The sequence below is a fragment of the Pygoscelis adeliae genome, unplaced genomic scaffold (genome assembly GCF_000699105.1).
Source record: "Pygoscelis adeliae isolate BGI_AS28 unplaced genomic scaffold, ASM69910v1 Scaffold41, whole genome shotgun sequence".
NCBI lineage: Eukaryota > Metazoa > Chordata > Aves > Sphenisciformes > Spheniscidae > Pygoscelis > Pygoscelis adeliae.
This window is the reverse complement of record NW_008824373.1, coordinates 136,300-156,335: the sequence shown is the minus strand read 5'-3', so window position 1 is coordinate 156,335 and position 20,036 is coordinate 136,300. Positions and strand designations below refer to the sequence as shown.

The window sequence follows — 20,036 nt, the reverse complement described above, 5'->3', positions numbered from 1 at the left end:
GACTTAGAAAGGGTTGGTTTTTTTCTTTCTGAGTCTTTCAAGCCTGTTTCTCATGGTGTTTGGCTGCCCTGGTGCAGCGGCAGGCATTTGGAGTATTCCCTGTCTCTCGCCTTTCTCCTCACAGTCTGTCTTCTCATGGCTTGGAGTCATTCCTGTCTGCTCGACACACGCGACCCACACAAACCCAACGGGATCAGGAACGCAGCTTCTGTCATCTCCCGAGTTATGCAGAGATCTCTTGACATTTAAATATAGTTGCGTGTTAGAAAGAAACCGAAGAATGCTTGAGTGTGGTCAGGAGGTGACCCTAGCAGTCGAGGAAGGTGGTATGAGGGAGCAGGCCATCACCTTCCCAGCCTCCTGGCAAGGTGTGTGCTGGCACAGTGTTGCTGCACCTGCTGAGGGTGTCCAGATAGCCCACCACCATGGTTGGCCTTCAGCCCCTCTGCTCCTCCACTCAGCCCCTGATAGGCAAATACTCATTTAAAAGATTTTGATATGAATTCACCCAGTGCTGATGCTAATTCTGAGTAAGGAATCAGAAATGACAAGTCACATGCCTTTTGATGTGTCCTTTTATCTCCTGTGGGTTGGTAGTTAAACTTTTCTCACCCCTTAGAGGAATTATTTTTCTCTGGGAAGAGGGTGTGGAGTCCCATACACTCTTTTTCTCCTCCAAACATTAGTAATGCTCTTCTCCAGCCACTGACAAGATCTTGAAAGTACAGACAGGTTCATATTCAGACCAGAACCACATTTTGTTTTCTATTTGATTCTGCTACAACAGCTCATGCTGCTTCCTGTCCTCCCACCTTCTTACTGCCTTCCCTTTTTTTGGCCTTGCTTTCACAAACCTTCCTTTGACCTGACCCTCAACTTTCCCCAAGCTGCCAGTGTTAATAAGAGATCCTCCTCTTTGGGACCTACGTAGTCCGCCCATCCCTGCCATATTTCAGTCCTCCTCCCGTGGCCACAGAAATGCTTTCCCAGCCTTGCTTTGAGATCCATACTCACCTGGACACTGGAATCTGCCACTGATTCTCCCTATGCTGACCCTTCCGTGTGAAGTTTCTTCTCCGTCGTGGCTCGTGTCTGGCAGGATACAGAAGTAGCACAAGGTGCTCTTCCCTCCCAGGTCCTCCCTCCTCTACTTGTTCTTTATTCCTGAATGGCAGCCCGCCTCTGTCTTGGGCAGGTTGACTTTTCTTCAGTAACTCTCTCATCAATTTACTTTCCTGTTTATTTTTCCCCACCGTTCCACTGCACCCAGCTTTCCCTCTCTCCTCATTCATGAAACAGTTTGGTTCGGTTTGGTTCTGGTTTCTCATTTGGACCCCAGTTGATGGCAGCACACAGCAGCCTAAATTCTGAGCCCAGGTGCCAAACGAGGGTCATACCAGAGGTCTGCCAGCCCTGCCTCTGACCATGGCCGGGAGTGGACATCTGTGGAGAGTGCGTGAGAAGGCAGCAGGCAGGCGGGGATAGTGCCGGGCACTGGGGGGTGCACCAGAAAGGCTGTGATTTAGAGCCCTCCAGAGGCAGAGGGTGCATAAACCTTGGTGGACCTGGGAGCAGCCCCATTGATTTTTGTCTATGATCCCATTTTAGATTAATAAAGAGCCTGCTTCTTGCTTGGAGAGGCACAGTGCAGCTCCAGGTTGGCTGCTGCGTCTAATCCAAACCTCTAAGTATGAGGATTTTCAATTACAGGAAAAGCGATGTCTCGTCCCTTCTGAGGCTGGTTAGCTCAGAGTCCCCTGCCATGAGAAAACACAGCCGGTTTGAGATGTGGTGCTGCTGACACTGGATGTCCCTTCTCTGCCTGCCATGCTTATCCCTTTTCCCAACTGGTAAACCGGGGAATTTGATGTGCTTACAGCTCCAAGGGACTGCTGCCTGAAAATACGGCAACCGCTTAGTTGGCCATTGCTGTTTCAACCCTGCACCCAAGCTACAAGTAACGAGTTATTGAACTAATTTAGCTTTATACCGAAGAAGTGATTTTCCTCCTGCAAATTAGGAAGCCAGCTATTTAACGCAGTGTAATTGACTTTAGCTGTAAGATTCAGTATACTTATCTAGGATTACAGTTCAATAAAATCTAATTGCGCCGAGAGCAATAGGAATTGTAGAAACACTCAGGGACTTTTTTCCACCTTTCCCATGGACAAGCTACACTGGATGTCTTCTGGTCCTAATGGTTTGGGTTACGCTGCTGCTTGACCTGTATGTTGGCAGGAGCAGCTTGAGATGGCACCGTTTGGCGCGGGGAGGTGAAGCCAAGCGGCTGAAATGATGGGTAGCCTTCTTCAGTCAGTTTTACATGAGTGACTCTCTCATTTCAGCATGCCCTGCTGGTGTCGGGCTGGGGGAACGGGAAGTAAGCTGTGTCTGGTTTCATTATGATGATGATGATGGTAGGATCCACGAGGTATATGAGATTAAAAGCCCTATAGCGTTGCACGCCAAATCATGCACAGAGAACAAAACCTGAAATCAGTTCAGTGCCTAAACATCCTTTTGTCTTGCCTCACCCAGTGTAGAAATAAATACGGGAAAACAAATATTTATTCAGAATTTCCTCTCGCTATTTACCAAGTAGGAAGCTGCGTTAAGCCAATTTCTACATAGAAACATTTGCTGGCCATCGTGCATTGGCTTTTATAGCTGTGTGCTGTAATTGCGGAGAGCCTTTTTGCCCAAGTATTCATTAATGAGTTTTTCATCAGCCACTCTGAACAAATGGGAAAGCATTAGATTTAATTTTTCGCTTGCAGAGCTTCAGGGAGAAGTACGGACTTTTTCAGTGGGACAAGGACACTGGCACAGGTAATAAGTGATTTGGGATGACAGCTGAACACAGTGTGGCAAGTGTTCTTGTCACACGCAAAGACACAAACTTTGTTACTCTTTCTTCCTATAAATAGGTCCCAAACCACAACCCTTGATCCAAATGTGAGCTTATGTCATTAGGAGTGCTTACCTACTGCCATGCTTATTTTCTCCCTTATTTCTTCCAAGTATTAATTATTCTGTTGCAAGCAGGAAAGGAAAAATATACTTTCGGACCAAACTAATAGATTTGGCTGGTTCTGATACGCTGACTCCATAAGCAACAAAATATATAACATTGCTTGGTTACAGCACTTGCTGTACTAATCATTCTCTGTGCAACTGCCTATTTTTTACATAATTTTAAACAAATGCCAAGACTACAGAGAATAATAAAACAAGGTAATCAAGGCAGAACAGGCAGGTTTTGTGGTATGAGTCAAAAACAAAACACAAAAACCCTCCAAAAGCCATGAGAATTGGAAAGAGAGGCTCTTTCACATGGCAAAGTTAAGCTATAATTACTGAGTGCAGAGAACATTTTTCTTGCAGGAATGAGTGGTGAGCGTGGATCGTGCCGGAGATCCCTGAAGCTGGCATAGCCACAGTTTAAGAGCAGAGAAGGGAGCTTGCCAAGAAAATCATTCTTTGTTCTGGTTATGGAGTTGGCTTTCATTCTGGCTTAATGCATGCTGGTTCTTAGTACTGCTTTGGGTGATGGTTAACTGGGACGGTGACAATACAAAACATCGGTTTTCAGATGGCATGAAACTGAAGAAGAAATTCATGTAGTGCCCCGGTTTTCTGTTTGCATTGAGCTATTAGGGAGAACTAGACAGACATGTAAAGTACAGCCTTTCTTATTTTAGTTACCTTTCTTTATGAGGTGGTGAACCCTGTTTTGCTTTGTTCCCCTTGCCTTAATTTTTTCCATCGTGACATTCAGGAGTGGGTGCAAAATGAACTAAAAAGCAGCCATGGCAGATACACTTCAAATTTTGCCCACTTAGCTTGCATCAAAACAATAATGCATCAAAACAGTACACGACCTGCTGGTATGCAGTGCCAGACAGCAAATGGTTTGTTAGTATTGGCAATGCTCTCATGAAGCCAAATATGATTCTTTCGCTTGCTGGCTTGAGAGTGCAAAGTGCTTTTAATTCCCATTCAATTTTTCTCCGCTTTCTCTGTCTTAGTATTGCCACCCTTGTACCTTGGAATAATAAAACTTCAAAGAGTTCATAAAAGTCACGGTCGAAAGCATGTGTTATCCTAGGTCAGGCAGATAAAATCAGCGCTAAGTGCAGACCCTTCTCAAATCTGGCCACAATAGTGTGTCTCCTCACATTTTGGGAGTGTGTCGGTCCATTTCTCTCTGAAATAGCTGATGTAAGTAAAAGTGTAAATATGAGAGTCCCCAAAAATGTTGTAAGGTTGACAATACTCATTGGATTCTGTGCTGGATATAGCTAAAGCTGTATGCTTCTGGATATCGTTTCTAAATCACAACTGAGATTGCATCTTGTTTAGTATTGTCATAGGTTTGTTTCATAAACGTAGCTCTGCAGTCGTTTCTTATTTCAAGAGAGCTGTGTAAATTGCTTGCGTTAAGATGTTTTGTCGTTGAAAAGCAAGTCTTTCACCTAAATCCACTTTGCCCCATTCGAAGGACATAGAGTACAATATTTTGCAGATACTTCTAAGTATTAGCTTCATGTCCAGCCGCCTACACAGTTAGGGAAATAAAATCTAATGTCATCTCCAGCCAGTAAATAATTTTCTTTTCCCTTTTTATGCCATTTGTTCCATCATTCCTTCTCCTCCACAGCTTTGGATTTAGCCTGTGTTCTTGTTTTAAAACCTACCATTTTATTACTCTCAGTACTTGGTGTTTAAACGGGTCCTCCTCCATCTTGTCCAAAGTATATTGAGGTTCTCCTCCTATCTCCATGCCTTGTTTTTAAGAATTAGTAGCATGCTGTGTAATCCATGAGTTACTGATACGAGAGTTGTGCCTCCAGCAGCGTTGCTGGTGTACTCCAGCTGCTGGTGGGTGCTCACTCTGCAGCACCAGGCTGGAGTTACTGCCAGGCAAAACACAAAAATCGGGCATCACATCTGCTCCACAGTACTGGCGGTTTCAGTCTGCCGACAAAGGCTAATACAGACGTGGCCATTAATTTCTTACCCATCCAGGAACATACTTCTAATAAGACCGTGTATCCACTGTTAAATGTTTCAAATACTGTCCCCTTAATCTGTAAATTATTGGTCCATTTAACAGGGCTCTGTGTTCAGTCCCAACCTTGACACCGGTGTGGTACCCACTGAGCCTGGTGCCCCTGCCCCAGTCATCTCCTCCATTTTCATGCCAATGGAGTAGCCTAATCCTCTTTCTGTTGAAGTCTCACACCTGTTTCTCCCTTTGGTTTCTTTTTTGTTGTTGTTCTAATGATTTTGCTATTCCAGGGCAAATTCCCTGGCAGAAGACCCACAGTACGGCTGTCTCGCATCACCGTTATCCTGGTAGTAGCAAACACCCTGTTTTGTGTCACGTTTTCTTCAGAAAACACCACTAGAGGCAGTTGCAGGCTCACTTGATCTTTTCCTGTTTAGAAGATGTGAAAATAATTAATGAATCGTTCTGGGGAGGTGTGACCTGAGGGATGCAGACATGTGGGAGTGTTTGTTTGCTGAAAGCATCAAGAGGGGAATCACTCTGTTATCCGAGTAACAGTGTCAAAAGGTGGGAAATCAGCATGCTCTGAAGCTTCATCGAACCTTGATTCTTCTTGCATCTTCCTAGAAGATACTTAATTTTAGAAAAGTGCAGGAAGAGGGGAGAAAAGAAGCTCTTAAATTCCCAGGATTTCCTCTGGGGGAAGAGATCCTGCAGGGGAAGGAGAGAATTCTTCTAATAATCTTTGCAGCATCTAATCCCAACAAAATGCAATAAAATCAGTGCTTCCACTGAGAGTTCGCAGCGTATTCTTTCCGTAACGAGACCTGTTTTTGGTTTCTTTGTACTACAGTCTGATTCAGACTGTACTGAGTTGACTGACGAGAGCGAAATCTGTTTTTGACAGATGTTTCCCGTGATCTGGCATATACAAACACTCCTGTGAGATGACAAGCGGCTTGTTTACATAGGAAATCTATTTTTTTAAATTAAAAAAAAAACAAGAAAAAACAAACACAAAGCAACGTTCGGATCAGTCATTCTGATCAAGGCAGTGTCAATTATTAGGCCGTAAGGGGAACTGATGACTCAACTTAAGCACAGTGCTGCGGCGGTCCCCGATTTTCGGTTTCATAACACATTCTTTTCAGGAATGCTTTTCATTCATACCCGACGTTTAAACGTGTCTCTGGGAGCGTGTGTCATTTTGTGATCGGGATGCAAGAGACCGGCGTCAGCCTGCGCCGAGCGGTTGTGCAGAATTTGGGAGACGTCCCCATGCCTTGGTGAAATGCCGGGCACCCGGTGGGAGAGGGGTCCTCTGACCCATCGCATTGCCCGCCTGGACCGTACCCACACACCACCAGTGTTGTCCGTCACCACATTAAATTTATAGATAAGTTCACATCGATAAAATTGAAAAGCACTTTGATTCAGAAAGTGAAATGTTTTGATCAGATCCCGTGCTTAGTAATTCCAGCGAGCGCGCTTGTTAAAACGGGTGAGTCAGAAATGGAAATGCAAAGCATTTCTCTGAACGGTGGCCGGAAATTAGCTCTGAAAACTGAAACAAAGCCCAGACCGCAGTTTTATCTATTTACTTAATAATTTTAGATCTGCGAAAATCCCTTTGTCTTTGGGAGACATTTTGATTCCTCTCTTGTAGCGCCGGTGCAATCCTTAGGCTGGGTGATCATCCTTGTCAGGACTGTCGGACGTGTCTTAATTTTTTGGTTTAAAAAAATTAGTTCCCATTCATTTGTAAGTGGCTGCATGGCCTGTGGTGCTGCCCGATTCTGTCACCGCGTGTGGTAGAAGTTGGTGGAAGTATTAGGCAGGATGGGATGTTGCAATATTTGAGGTCGTGTAATACTGAGGAAGAAATCCAGGGGAATTGAGTGGAGTCACTCAGCTGCTTATTGCCCAGTCATAGGTTATATATATACACGGCACACGGGGCTGTCTGACTGCTTCGGCACCAAACACTCATTGGTTTGGGGCTGGCTGCTCCCCAGCTTAGCATGGAGAGGCCGTGGTGGTGACAGCCCCTCAGTTTGTAAGGACATAGCCCTCTGTCCATGGAGAGAGTGCAGAGGGGGGGTCATCAGAGTTTTGATGTTAGTAGAGGTGGTCTTGCTGCTAAAAACTTAAAAATCAGCATATTGGGTGATAGATAGCAGCATTCTGGTCCTCATCCTGCACTCAAGATGTTGCTCCTTTCTTCTCTACTAACGTCTGGGTACCTGCTGCTCATCCTTGAGAGTGAGTCTGGATGCTTTGGACTCGCTGCACGGCCTTGGACAACATAGGGACTGTCTTCCTGGCAGCTGTTGCCTGGTCTGAGGCCCACAAATGTACATCACGGTGGAGGAGGACAAAGTAATGTATGTGTCTCAGGGACTTGCAATTCCCGTGGCAAGGCTGGTGAAGTAGTGCTCACTTCAAAGAGAAGACGGTCTGGGTGATTTTTTCTTAATTACTGTTTACCTAAATAAATAAATAATGCATATTCATGGCTTTAACTAAAGTAACTCGTGTTGAAATGTTTACCTCTCCCGAGGATAATTATTAAGGGTGGGGTGGGGGGGGGTGCGGCAATTAATAATAAAACATTTAGACGCGATTACAGAATGTTCTGATTGGAATAGTAAACATTATGCTAGAAATAAAAGCAAATACATGGAGCTGTCTTGAATTTTAAAAAAAATAAATTACTATGCTATCCAAAGAAACGCGCTGAACGGAAGCAGTTCAGGTGAAGGGGTGCAGCTCTTGGTCTTGGACCTCTTCAATATCACACAGAGGTTCCTTCAGCATAAAGTTAGATTTGTTGGTAAGTTCTCCCTCAATTCCAGCCCAGAAAACACAACACAAATATTGGAATCCACACAGATCAGTGCAGCAGCTGTAATACCCATCAGCACCGCTTTGAGGCTGGTGCGCGTTGATTCTTAAACCAAGCGACGGAGAGTGTTTCAGCTGTTTATATTAGTAGTAAACAAAACCTTCATTTGTGTTGTGAACCTTCTCCCCCCACCCCCACCCCGCCCCCCCATTTCGTACAGTCCTTTGAATGCAATTCTTTGCTTAGCTGAGAGTTTGAAATTTGGACCCATCCTTTCATGTCTTTTGGCTACGGTTCCTTATCTGGTTAATCAGCTCAAAGAGAGCCAGTGGTGTGTTCAAAGATTTCTGTGGCAGCTGCGTACCATTAGGCTGAATGATTAAAAAAAACCCCCATAATTGTAGTTTAGCGCAGTAAATACAGATTGGTCTTTTGGTTTAACATACGGTAGCAAGAGAACTGAGCCTTGGACAAAAGAGAGCTGCTGCTTAACCCCATGCAGACGAAGCTTGCAGGGGTGGTGGAGCTGGTCTGCCCCATAGCCTTAACCTGCCTCCAGCTCTTTCGGACCAGCAGAGGAGTGCGATCGAGCAGTGGGGTGTGGCTGCCTTTTTGCACTGGTTTGGAGAAGAAAAAGAGTGTTAGAAGATGGGCAGAAAGTTAGTTAGGGGCACCAAGGCAGCCTGCGGGGGCCATAGCCTGCCACTGCTCCCTCCTCCAGCTCGGTGCCACCTCGGAGCTCCTGGTGCAAACGGCGTGAGCTCTCCTTGCTCACCAAGGTGTCTTCAGCCAGTCTTAGAGGAGCAAGCTGCCCAGCTCTCTGGGCCGTTCTGTAACTCGGGTGTCTTTTGGGGATGAAGGCTTCCAGACCTCCTCCTCTAGACCAAATTGGGCCCTTCTAAGGTAGCATCAGAAGTGCCAGCAGCACTCACCAGCACCTCGCACGCCCGGAGTGCTGCTGGCACATGTCCCCTGGATACCCTCTCATCTAGAAACTGAAAAGTGGCTTTTCTTTGACTGGAAGTGCGGTCTGACTATTAGATGCAGTGGAATCTTTGCTCACATCTGTCGTCAGTGGAAGTCCCTGGCTGTGCTCTGAAACAGAGCAAGATGTCAAGGAACAAGCGCTGGAGGATGGGCTGCCTTGTTCCCAGCAGCGGTGTTGGGAATGCCCAGATGATTTTAGTCCTTGTTCGGCAGCTCCGCAGCTGCTGCTGGCTGATGAATTTCCTCAACCACATTCTCTTTTTCTGCTTTGGTGGGTCAACTTTTTCCTGACCAAACTGCCTCCTGTGCAGGATCCACAAGTGGCGTCAGTGCCCCAGAAGATGAGGGTGCTAATGGTGGGACAAGGTGTCCTGTTGGTCCATCTCCCTTGTAGCAGAGAGGGTGGTTTTATAAGCATGGTGCATGTTCCCCATTGAAAAAATCTTTCTGCGTTTGCCTCAGAAAGGTTTCTGTGGAGCAGAAATATCCATCTCTACTTCAGCTTTTTTATGAGGGTTTCTGGGAGTTTCAGCCACATACCTCCTGGTAAGGCCAGAGCTTTACGCGGTGTTTTGCAGGTTGAGAAGGCGCTGCACACACGGAGTGCACAGCACAGTAAACCCGATATCAGCTCGCAACTAATTATCTGTGTATAAAAATTCCCCTGCTCACCGTTTTGCCGTTAGAGGCTCACTGGTAAGATTTATGACTCTGGCTAAAATGAAGTACCATTTCCTTTTTCTCAGCATTACTGTGCGTGGCCTCTCTGGCTTTTCTTGTTAAACAGACTTGAGTTCACCCAACAGGGAACGTATTTTTGAAGCCCTTTCCCATCACAATTCTGCCTTTCTCTTTTTCTGTTCGTTAGAACGAGTGAAGATAACCCACAAAACACGTTCAGGTCTTACAACTTTCCCCTGCTTGGTGTGAGTGTAAAGAAGGAGAAGCAGGCCCCTTCACATGAGGAGCAGCATTGTTCTGCTCTCAGCCCCACCACAGCTCGCGCAGGCTCCTGGTAGACCATCGGCATGGGTGCGAATGAGGCGAATGGGTCCTGCTGTGCGCGCCATGGCTCTCTTGCTTCTTTCTGCGGAAGCAGATGGAGATTACCTCTGCAGGAGAGGGAGGAGCAGCATTTGACCTCTGCTTGGTGGAGTTGGTGACCCAAGGGGGAGGTGGGTTCCTGGAGGAATTGAGCTCAATAGGTTGAGCTAGATGACTCTTGGCTTTTGGCTTTTTGTAGCACCTCTCCATTCACTTGGAGCGGCCACTGCTGTAGCTCAAAACCTGGGCTCCCTCTGCTTCATAGTTTGATGCTCAACTGTCGCATTCAGCATTTATGTGAGCTAAAGGATAGCTCTTTCACTTCATGCTAGAGCATGGGGGACCACCTGTACAGCTCGGAGAAAGGCTTTATTTCTCCTGCCCTCGTGTTGCACATGTATGTCCTCATTTCACAGGCTGATGAAAATGAGACCATGGACTGAACTTTCTGAGCTCGCAAATGCATCACTGACTTCACCCTGATCTGAAATCACCTGAAAATTAGTTGGTCTGATGTTGTAAGACGGTAGGGTTTTTTTCTGAGTACAGAGAAAGGAAGGGAGCAATGTTGAGCTGCTGCCATCTCTCCCAGTTGCAGTTAGATGTAGTTATTTTTGTATTAGAGCTTGGAGGAAAACTGGTAGAGATGCCAGATAAACCCTCCCAAAAAAAACATTTGTGTTAATACTTAAATATTGTTCATCTTTTGCAGCATTTACTTATCTGTTTCCCACATGCTGAACCTTATGGGGAGTTTTTGTGGTTGACTGTGGCCCGTTCTTTCGTTCTGTATGTTAACTGTTTTCTCGATTTGCATTTTTTAAAAGAAATCGGCAGTAAAAGTCTGATTGTGATAATCGTTCAATGCGGGAACATCCTTTTGGCAGGGCAGGCGTGCGTTCTCATGGTTCACACATATTGGGGCAGGAGTCCCGGGGCATAAACCCAGTGAGCTGCGTCATTTTGTGCCACCCTGGGAAGCATCCTTACCCAAGAGACGAGGTGCTGGCTAGTCCGGTATCATCTTCTGAGATGCCAGGCTCAAGGACAGCGATTTCATCCTCATCACTGAACCATCTTGCTTTCTCCTGGTTGCATGTGTATTAACCAAAATCTCTAGTCCTTAAGGAGAAATAAGCCAGATATCTGAATTTTCATCAGATCTGACACAAAGGATTAGGCTGTGATTTTTGCTGTGTGGGGCATAAATAGTCATCTTGTGTCATTTGATAATGTTGTTGTGTGTGGGTCTTTCTCACAGCATATATTAACTTTCCTTTTACACCTAGCCATTCTTTCATGAGTCATACCACCAAGATAAAATATTTTCAACGGTGGCTTTATTTTAAGTCGAGTATATTCCAATGATAAAGTCATTCAAATTTTACATAAAAAGATTTACAAGTTCCTGTGGTGATGCTCTCGAACTGCAGTCTCCCACCTCTCCTAGCCCAGCCTGGTTGATGTGTCACAGAGTTAACTGCAACCAGAGGACAAGAGGGGATGGAAAAATTACTCCCACGCACATCCCCCAGCTCCTCTTAGGGTTTTCCGTTTAAGCCCAGTTGGTGCTGTTAAGTGTAGCAGGGGAAAATCCAGTTTGCAGACCCTGGAGCGCTTCCCTGGCCAGCGCAGGGCAGCAGCAGCTGCCTTCCCCTTCAGTCAGTCAGCGGCGGTTATCTTGCTGCTTCTCCCGATGACTTCAGTCATGGTTTCTAGCCAGACTGATTCCTCACGTGGTTTTGCCATTATCTGAACAAACAGCTCAATCTCATCTCCGCTGACTGTTGACACAGCTCTCCCAGATAGGGACACACTGCAGAGCCAGTCCTCGCCGTCCTGGGTGGGTACCTCCATGCTTCTGGTCCATACTTCCTCGGTTGTGGTGGTCTTCTGCATCCCACCTCTGGGCACCGGGGAAGAAGCTGCTGTGCCCTTCAGACTCCTGGTTTTGGCTGCCCCTGGCCAAACAGTGCACGTGAACACAAGCAGGAGTGATGGATGAGCATGTTCCTTCTCTTTGGAAGAACCGAGCAGGTTATTAGGAGGAAATTAAATGCACTGATAGTGAAGCCAGGCCGTGCATCTTTTCTGACACAGGTATCGATATCATCTTGGGTTTAATTTACAGATTTCAGGGAGAGATCCTGCACTAGATGTCAGGAGCATTGCAAATGCCTTCTCAGCCTCAGGCAATCCTTCAAGCAGTTGCAAGCTACAAATGTTCCAATGAAGCTGTTTCAACCAGAAAGAACAATTCTTCAGCTTCACTCAAAAACACACAAAACATAAAGAAAACAGATTTACTAATCTGTGATGGTATTGCATGCAACAGCCTGGGATCCTTGACTTCACTGGGACAAATTTCTGCACACATTTGTGTAAGAATCGTTGCATTCCACCAAGTGAGGCATTGCTTCAGAAAACACCAGCTGTGTTTGCACATCTGTGCTCACTTCTTCCTGCTTGCTGGTGCGCAGCCTTCCTTAGATATTTTTTTTCTCCTGTCCGTGTCTGTGAGAAGCTCACCGACTCATCTTGTCGTGTGGGTTCATTTTACTTAGCCCTAATTTTACGTGGCCGTTGTGAACATTGGTGTGTTTGCTAACCCAGCTGTGTATTTGTTGCTCACCTCCCTCATTGTACACCCAACTTCTCTGGTTTTCTTGAGCATGATTACACGATTTGCTGTGTTTGAAACATCTCTCATGCTAACTGGAATAATACCCAGGTACATTGATCGCACTCTTCTCAAATCCTCTTTCTTGGTTTGTTCATTGCAAACTGAAGAACTTATCAGTTTTCTTCCTCTTAAGCATCAAAGCTCTCATTATTTTGCATTAACAACAAAACATCTCTTTGAAATGCACCCTCTGTATAACAGAAATCCAAGCTGGAAGATGTTTTCTTGAAGTAAATACTTTTTTAGCTTCATGCTTCCTTCTGCCAATTGTGGTGTCTGGTGTGTCTTCCTTTACGTTTGCATTCGTCAGTGCTAACTTGAGCTGCCAAGCAGTACTGGAAGCTCTCAGAAAGGGGGAAAAAAGGTAACCTGGTTCAAAAATTTACAAGAGGTTGTTAATCAATGTAAGTCTAAAAAAAACCCATCTTACAATGTCTGGTTTGAAGTATTGTTATTTTTCTAGCTTTCTATGCAGCTGTGAAGGCAGATGCTTCTTTTTAAAATAAAGTTTCCTTGCACCCCCCACAACTCCAGAAGCTGGGTCTTCAAATTGACATTGAACAATGATTTTGTGGCCTCTTGTGATCCTATAACTGATTACCCACGTGTGCAGGTCAGTGCTGAGAACCGAGACCCTGATGTGAGCAAGCCTTGGAGTGGAGAGCGCATCTACCCCTGCCTAGGATCCAACTCTTCCCATGCTGTAAACCTGGCCAGTCAGCGTGTTAAAATGCTGAAACTCCTCTTTAGTAGATGTACTGTTGGCTCTTCATTTCATGTAAGCTCAGTTGTCATGTATTCCTTGTAAGTTTACAGCTGTAGCGACAGTTTTGCTTTTAATAATTTGCCTGTTTCAGAAAGAAAACCCTTTTATTGAATGGAAAGCATGAAGAAGCTCTCGTGTTGAGCGTGGGCGAGGGTTTAGGTTTCATTCTACCCTAAGCTGACCCCTGGGCAGAGAGATTCCTGCTTTCATGTTTCAGATCATGTCTAAAACCTGATGCTGGCTGGATCGTCCTGCATAGGGCAAGAATATCTAGGGAACATGGGACGAGATACGGAGTGAGACAGTTGCAGAAGGGAATGAAATGTTTGGGATGCAGCCTCATGCTTTCTACAGCAGCGAACATCAATCACACCTTCTCAGAAAAGCGTGGCACTGAAAGTCTTCCTTCCCCCCACCCCTTTTTTTCTTATTTCCCTGTTCCCCACTTCTGTTTATTCTCCTTTCCTTCTGATATGCTGTGGCAAGTGCAGTTTTGCCTCAGAAAACTAACTTGTCCTTGAAAACACAGAGCCTTCCCTGGTTTTATTCCTTTGGCCATTGAGTAAGCAAGTTATTTTTGTTCTACCAGTGATTTATGACTGAACAGATTTGGAGTTTATATTTTTAGTTTTATAGGCAATTTAGATAATGTATATTTGCGACCATAAATATTTGGTTCTCTTACAGTTTGTCAATGAATGTTATGCCCAGTTGGAGAAAATTGTATAAACTGAAGAGACACAAGCATTGTGTTCCTACCATAGCCTCATGATTCTTTTCAAGTACCCATATAGGTAATCCTTAAAGGTAGCAGTATTTCGAGCATTTTTGGTAAATCATCTAGGAGGGTGCCATCTAGAAGAAATAGCCTACTTTTCATAAGTGATCCAGATCTTTACAAGGCTTGGGAGTAAAATGCTGTAGCATCAGTGCTCAGAAAGTATTGAACTTTTTTTACCGGGAACCGCATACTTACAAAAAACGACCACCAAACCTCTTTCATTTGCACTGCTTTGTGTTATTTTTTGACTTTTTTATGGAGTCAGTAGACATTTCTTGAGAAACCAGAAGTTTTTACTGAAGAGTTCATTTTGCAAGTTTCAGAAAAATAATAGTCGTTTTTAAAAACATCTAAACTTTTATTTTCCTTCCCCTCATCTCCCCCTTTATCTAGCTTCAGTTTGTGGTAATTCTGCAGGCACAGCCCTTGCAGTGATCCTGGGAAGATAGGTACATGCCACTGCTTGTACTGCTGCTGTCCCCTTCTGTTCAAAAGAAAATCATCTTCCTTTCCACTCCAAATTGCCAGCTTTATTCAAGTAAATAGTAGTTAAGCATTCAAATGTTTTTTCCAGGAAAACAGTAAAGTGTTGGGCACCGGCAACTTGAAAACTTCAACTTGAAAATCCCTGTAACTTAAAACTAATTACTTCTCCTTCCACAAGTATTTCCTTCCCACCCTCCTCCCCAACCACTTCAGAGTGCAACCGTTTCCTTGGTAGATGGGGGAAGGCTTTTTGGAGTCAGCTGGGACTGGGCGTTGGGTGGGATCTGGACCGTGCAGGGATGCTGGGACTCGGGTGCTGCCCTCTTCCAGCCCCCCCCCGGCCCCAGCTCTGCTCTCAGCAGCCCTCCCCATCCCAAAGTGCCTCTCCTCCAGGGACTGAGCCGCAAGCCTCTTGCACGGCGGAGGCAGCACGATGAATTTGCTGTTGCCGCATGAACATTTTATTCCCTCTCCAATTTTCTTTTGACACGGACTGGTGTGACAGGTAGCTTTGCTTTAGGGTGGATAGAGGAGTATGACACCCATTGCATTAACTGGGGGATACCAGACTACACTGATGGAGTTTATTCTCTGAAGCTCCCCAGAATAAAGCGGAAACAAAGGAACAAATTTGATGTTCCTGACTTAAATTCCTTGACATAACCAAAGCAAAGCTTTGACAAAAGCCAGTATTAATTGTTATTTGAAGTCTGTTAGATCATTTTGCTAGTTTTGGTGGAACACCTTTCTGGCGTGATGCGCAGTTTCATAGAACCACAGAATGGTTTGGGTTGGGAGGGACATTTAAAGTTCATCTAGCCCAACCCCCCTGCCATGGGCAGGGACATCTTCCACTAGATCAGGTTGCTCAAAGTCCTGTCCAACCTGACCTTGAACGCTCCCAGGAATGGGGCATCCGCAACTTGTATGGGCAACCTGTTCCAGTGTCTTACCCCTCTCATAGTGAAGAATTTCTTAGTATGTGTGCATAAGTGTGCACATACCTGCAGTATGATCTGGTAGAATAATCACAGAAGTGTTAGTTTATCTGTTCTGTAATTCTTCTCAGGGGCCTCATATGTCTGGGTGCTATATGAACGCAAGAAAAACATAGTCTTTGTTGTAAGGTGTCTACACCTTAAAGGTAAGAGGAGGTATGTAATGGGCATAATGTAATTGTCATGTTTGACATGAAGACCTGTGTGTAAAAAAAAAAGGCCCCCAAACTGTTTTTAGGTGTGGGGGGGGGGGGGGGGAGATGAGGGGTTTTGTAAAGATTCAGTGCTTAAATTTTTTAATGCCTTCCTTTATTTTATTTTAGGTTGCTATCGACTGAGTTGCCAGAACATTGCCCTACAAAGCTTTGGAGGGCCACTTCTTAATGGATTGCTGCAGCCTCTTAATTTCTCCATTGATCCTGTTCCCTGCATCGTGAGAACATTTTAGCCAGCACAGAACCTAGAAAAGTTACATGTAAGTCTTGATTCAAATTCCTTTCTATTTAAAGAAAAAAAAGGAAAAAAAAAGGTCTTGGGGAGGCAAGGTGGAGGCAGTAAACATCATACTTTAGAAGAATACTGTAAAAGCTGTAATTCAACAGCAAACATTAGGTGGTGAATAAATTGTTATTGAAGTAGTTACTTGCTTTTTTAACCTAAATGGTGATTGTCATTTTGAAGGCTTTTCTAAGTGTTCTGCTACCATAGTAAACTATAGCGAGAAGTACTTAAAATAGCTTCTCTTCACCCCATCCCCCTAATTATGCTTCATTTTTCTCCACAACTGGGTAAGCGTTGCTGAAGCCGCACATGCTCCGCGCAAGTTTGGAGGCCATCCTTTGCTCAGCAGGACTGCAGGCATCCCTGTATTTTTCCCATCATAAACCCCATACCCTCCTCCTTTGGGGTTTCCAGAATACTCCCCTCAGAGGAGCCCTGGCGCTGCTTCTCCTTTCAGCCTGCTGCCCCCAAAGGCTCTTTAAACATGAGTAGTATCTTCATTGCAACCTCCAGCTCCTTCCAGGTGGAGTTAGCAGCTCCACCTAGCTGTAGGAGGGTGGAGAAAGCCGTGCACAGACCTACTAGGGACAAAAGGGATTGAGGGGGCTGCAGACCCCTTCCTATCTCCTCAGTCTGGGTAGTAGTTCCTGGTGCGTGTTGTATGCTTTGAGTTTTCCTCCCAAGACGGGGAGGGGCTGTGGTGCTGTGCACACATTTCCTCCTCCATCATGGCTAAACCCTCCTCTGAAACCTCGCATAGCATCAGACTGGCGTGGAATCGGTGGGCTATTCTAGAGGGGAGAAATGGGTTTGACCCTTTTTAATTTGTCAGCGGTTCTAACCCTAATTCTGGGATGGATCTGCAGGTGGAAGAAGCCTCTGGACCATTATAAGGATGGCATGGATGTGGTGGTCTGTGCTGTCCAGGGGGTGAGACACCCCAGAGCTGCCAAGTTTGGAAAAAGGCTCGAGCACAACTTTATCGCATTAATTTTTTAAATAAAACCAGATCTTGCTGGGGTTAGGAGTTTTGTATCTTTCGCATGGTGGTATAGAGCAGCTTGGCAAAAGGCCACCTGAGCCAGAGATAATACAAAATTGTGGTTCACAGTGTGGCACTGTGCATGTTCCTGCCCTTGTTCGTTCAGTGCAGTAACAAATTCATACAACACAGTTTAATGATTAACCAGGACAGGGCAGAGAAGCCGACCGCAGCACTCATTGCTGGTCAGTTTTTCTTGAATGCTTACTAACACCATTTTTAATCTTCAGAACTGATTCGTAATACTACTTCTGAAGAAATAGGAGTATTTTGGAACTGAAGAGTTTATATTAGAAATATACCTTCATTTGAGGTACTTTATTTGCTTATGTGACACTAGAAGTATTATTTAAAACAAGAAAAGTCTATTGCAAAAGGAGGACAAGGTTTTTTAATGCATATGGAATTTCAGTTTTTAAAGAGGAGAAAATTTTCTCTGGTGTGATGAATATCAGCAAAAATAATAGTGAAGTAGTAGGCAATGGAGGAAGGCTGGGTAGTAACAGAATTCGCTGTCAGAGGCCTTACAAGGTGTTGGTTTGATTTTGTTTTCCGAAAAAGGGAGAGTGTTGCTATTTCGTTGTGGGCTTGGCAATATATGCTACAGTTATTAATCAAACCCTGATAGCAGGAATCATCAGACTACAGGAGAATTTTGGATCTGGCTTGAAACTTGTTTCTAGGGCTTGTCTTAAGGGAAGAAAACTTGAAAATGCGAGTTGTAACAGCTAGGCAGGCAGAAACAACTCGTCGTTCATTAGTCCTACTTAGCACCATTCCCATGAGGTTTGGAAGCCTTATTCACACTTTTTTGCAAGCTTTTCTCATGATGTTTGAAAAGCTTATCATTAGGCATCTTGCAAATCCCTATTAAAAACCCTTTCAGAGGAACTAACTTTAAAAATGGCATCCTTCTTAGCACACTAGAAAAAGCAACCAGAAACTGAATGGACATAAATGGAAAAAAACCCCTCTCATTCCAAGAAGTGTATAGGAAGATTTGTCCTGCTGCTTCTTGTGCTGCAGATAATCCGAAGTCCCTGTTTCCATCAGTAAAATCAAGTCTGAGGACCAAATGAACTTGAGTACCAGTGTAAGGATATAGGAGCCGTCATCAAATATGTGCTTTCCTTTTTTTTTTAATTTTTTTTTTTTTTTACTATGGTGCTCGAGATACGCCAAACGTTTAAACCGTGATCTGTGCTCTAACTCCTGGAAAACACGTGTTTCGCCTCGCAGGTTGTTGGCTGGGGTTGCACCCGTTGTGCATGCAGATCTGGGCCGGCAGAGGTAGATGGGAGGGCAAGCTGCCGGTTGCTAACTTAATCTCTCAGTGTTTCCTGCTGTCTGGCTTTTTTGGATAACAAACTGCTTGTAACAATTACCTTGTTATAGCAATTCCCATAGAAAGAAGCGAACTTTCCCTTGTTAATTAGCCCTGTTGGAAAGAGCAGTTGCACAAGTTAACCCAGCTGTTATAACCATATTCTTGTTTTTCCCAGGGTGCAGTGTATTTAGTAAACAAGCATACCTTCCCCCTCCTTCCAATGTTATTTAGTTTGTATAATACTACTAGGATGCTGATTGATGTGATCTCCATAAAAATAATACGTATTGATGTTTGAATTCAAAGCAGAAGGTTTCTTCCTTGTTCTGACGGAGCAGATTGCAAAACCCTGTTACAGTGCATATGTCAAGATGAAAAAAACATTTATCCAGGTCCCCTGGGAATTAATCATGGTTCGACCACGTATGTTATAATGAGGGAGTACAGGAATTAGGGAGAAGCTGTGCTCTTTTCTGAGCGGCTCAGTTTGTTATCCCGAACGATCTCTAATGGCAGCGTACGAACGGGGCTTTGCTCGGGCGCTGGGGACGTGGCCGTGCCTCGGAGCAGATGCTGGGGCAGGGCTGCTGGCTTCCCAGCGGAGACGGGCGGCAATTCCCAGCAATTTCTACGCTCTGCTCACGTTTCTCGCTTTGGTTTATCCCTGTATCTTTTCTTTTTAAAAGAGGGAAAAATAACATCCTAATCAGTGGCATTCTGCGTGTAATACATTGTCCTAATTTGTAATGCTTATGCAGTGTTGAGAATTCAGCGATGGCCTTTAAGTGCTTTGTTCATGGACAAAAAAAAAGCAACCCGAAACTCAGAAACCTCTGCACACAAATTTCATATTTGCTAAGTAAGAGTTCTTCGGAATATTTCAAGGTTTTTAAAATAAGATTTCTTGAAATCTGTCCTTCCACCATCTGTAGGCAGATGTAAATAATGTAAAATTTTAAGATGCAGATTTTGGTGATTAAATGTCTGTCACTCGCCTACCACCACAGCCTGGGAAAAATGTATCTTTTTTTAAATCTGCACTGAAAGGTCAGGTAACTTGATCGGATTAAGAAGGAAGTCAGATTTCTGAAGGTGAAGTCGCATCCCTTTGAACATTTACTTACCAAACACTCCTAAATCTCGGCACCAAACCCACTTCCCAAGTGCCATGGCTGTAGCTGAGGACACGGGTGGTTTTATCCTACGGGATTTTGATGCAAGATGTGGCCGTATCTGGATTTCATTATTTTTCTGGTACGTTTTCCTGTTCGAGGGCCAGTTTTATGGTGGAGAAGGCATTTTCGTACCCATTTTATAGTACCGGCATAGCAGGGCTCTGCACCTCAAGCACCATCGTGTGGAGCATCTCCCGCCCTGAGGAGCTTCACAACCTCCCGTGGCATCCTGTCCCGGGTGTCGCGCTTGCAACGGCCAAAAAGCGTTTTCCTACGATCTAGGGGAAATCTTGTTTGTCCCTAATTAATCTGGTTACTCCTGCTGCCGCCCCCCTGTTGAGAATACATAAAGCCATTGACCACTGCTGGCACTGCATCGGTCCCTCGGTG

The 20,036-nt window shown here is 44.8% G+C and overlaps 1 protein-coding gene across 1 annotated transcript in view; it reads left to right on the top strand.

The window, feature by feature from the left end:
• The window catches only part of BACH2 (BTB and CNC homology 1, basic leucine zipper transcription factor 2), a 152,539-nt gene that overhangs the window by 51,568 nt on the left and 80,935 nt on the right, over positions 1-20,036 (top strand). The window contains exon 3 of the mRNA XM_009320122.1: positions 15,925-16,076. The gene's annotated coding sequence lies outside the window, so the exon portion shown is untranslated. The remainder of the gene's footprint in view (positions 1-15,924; positions 16,077-20,036) is intronic.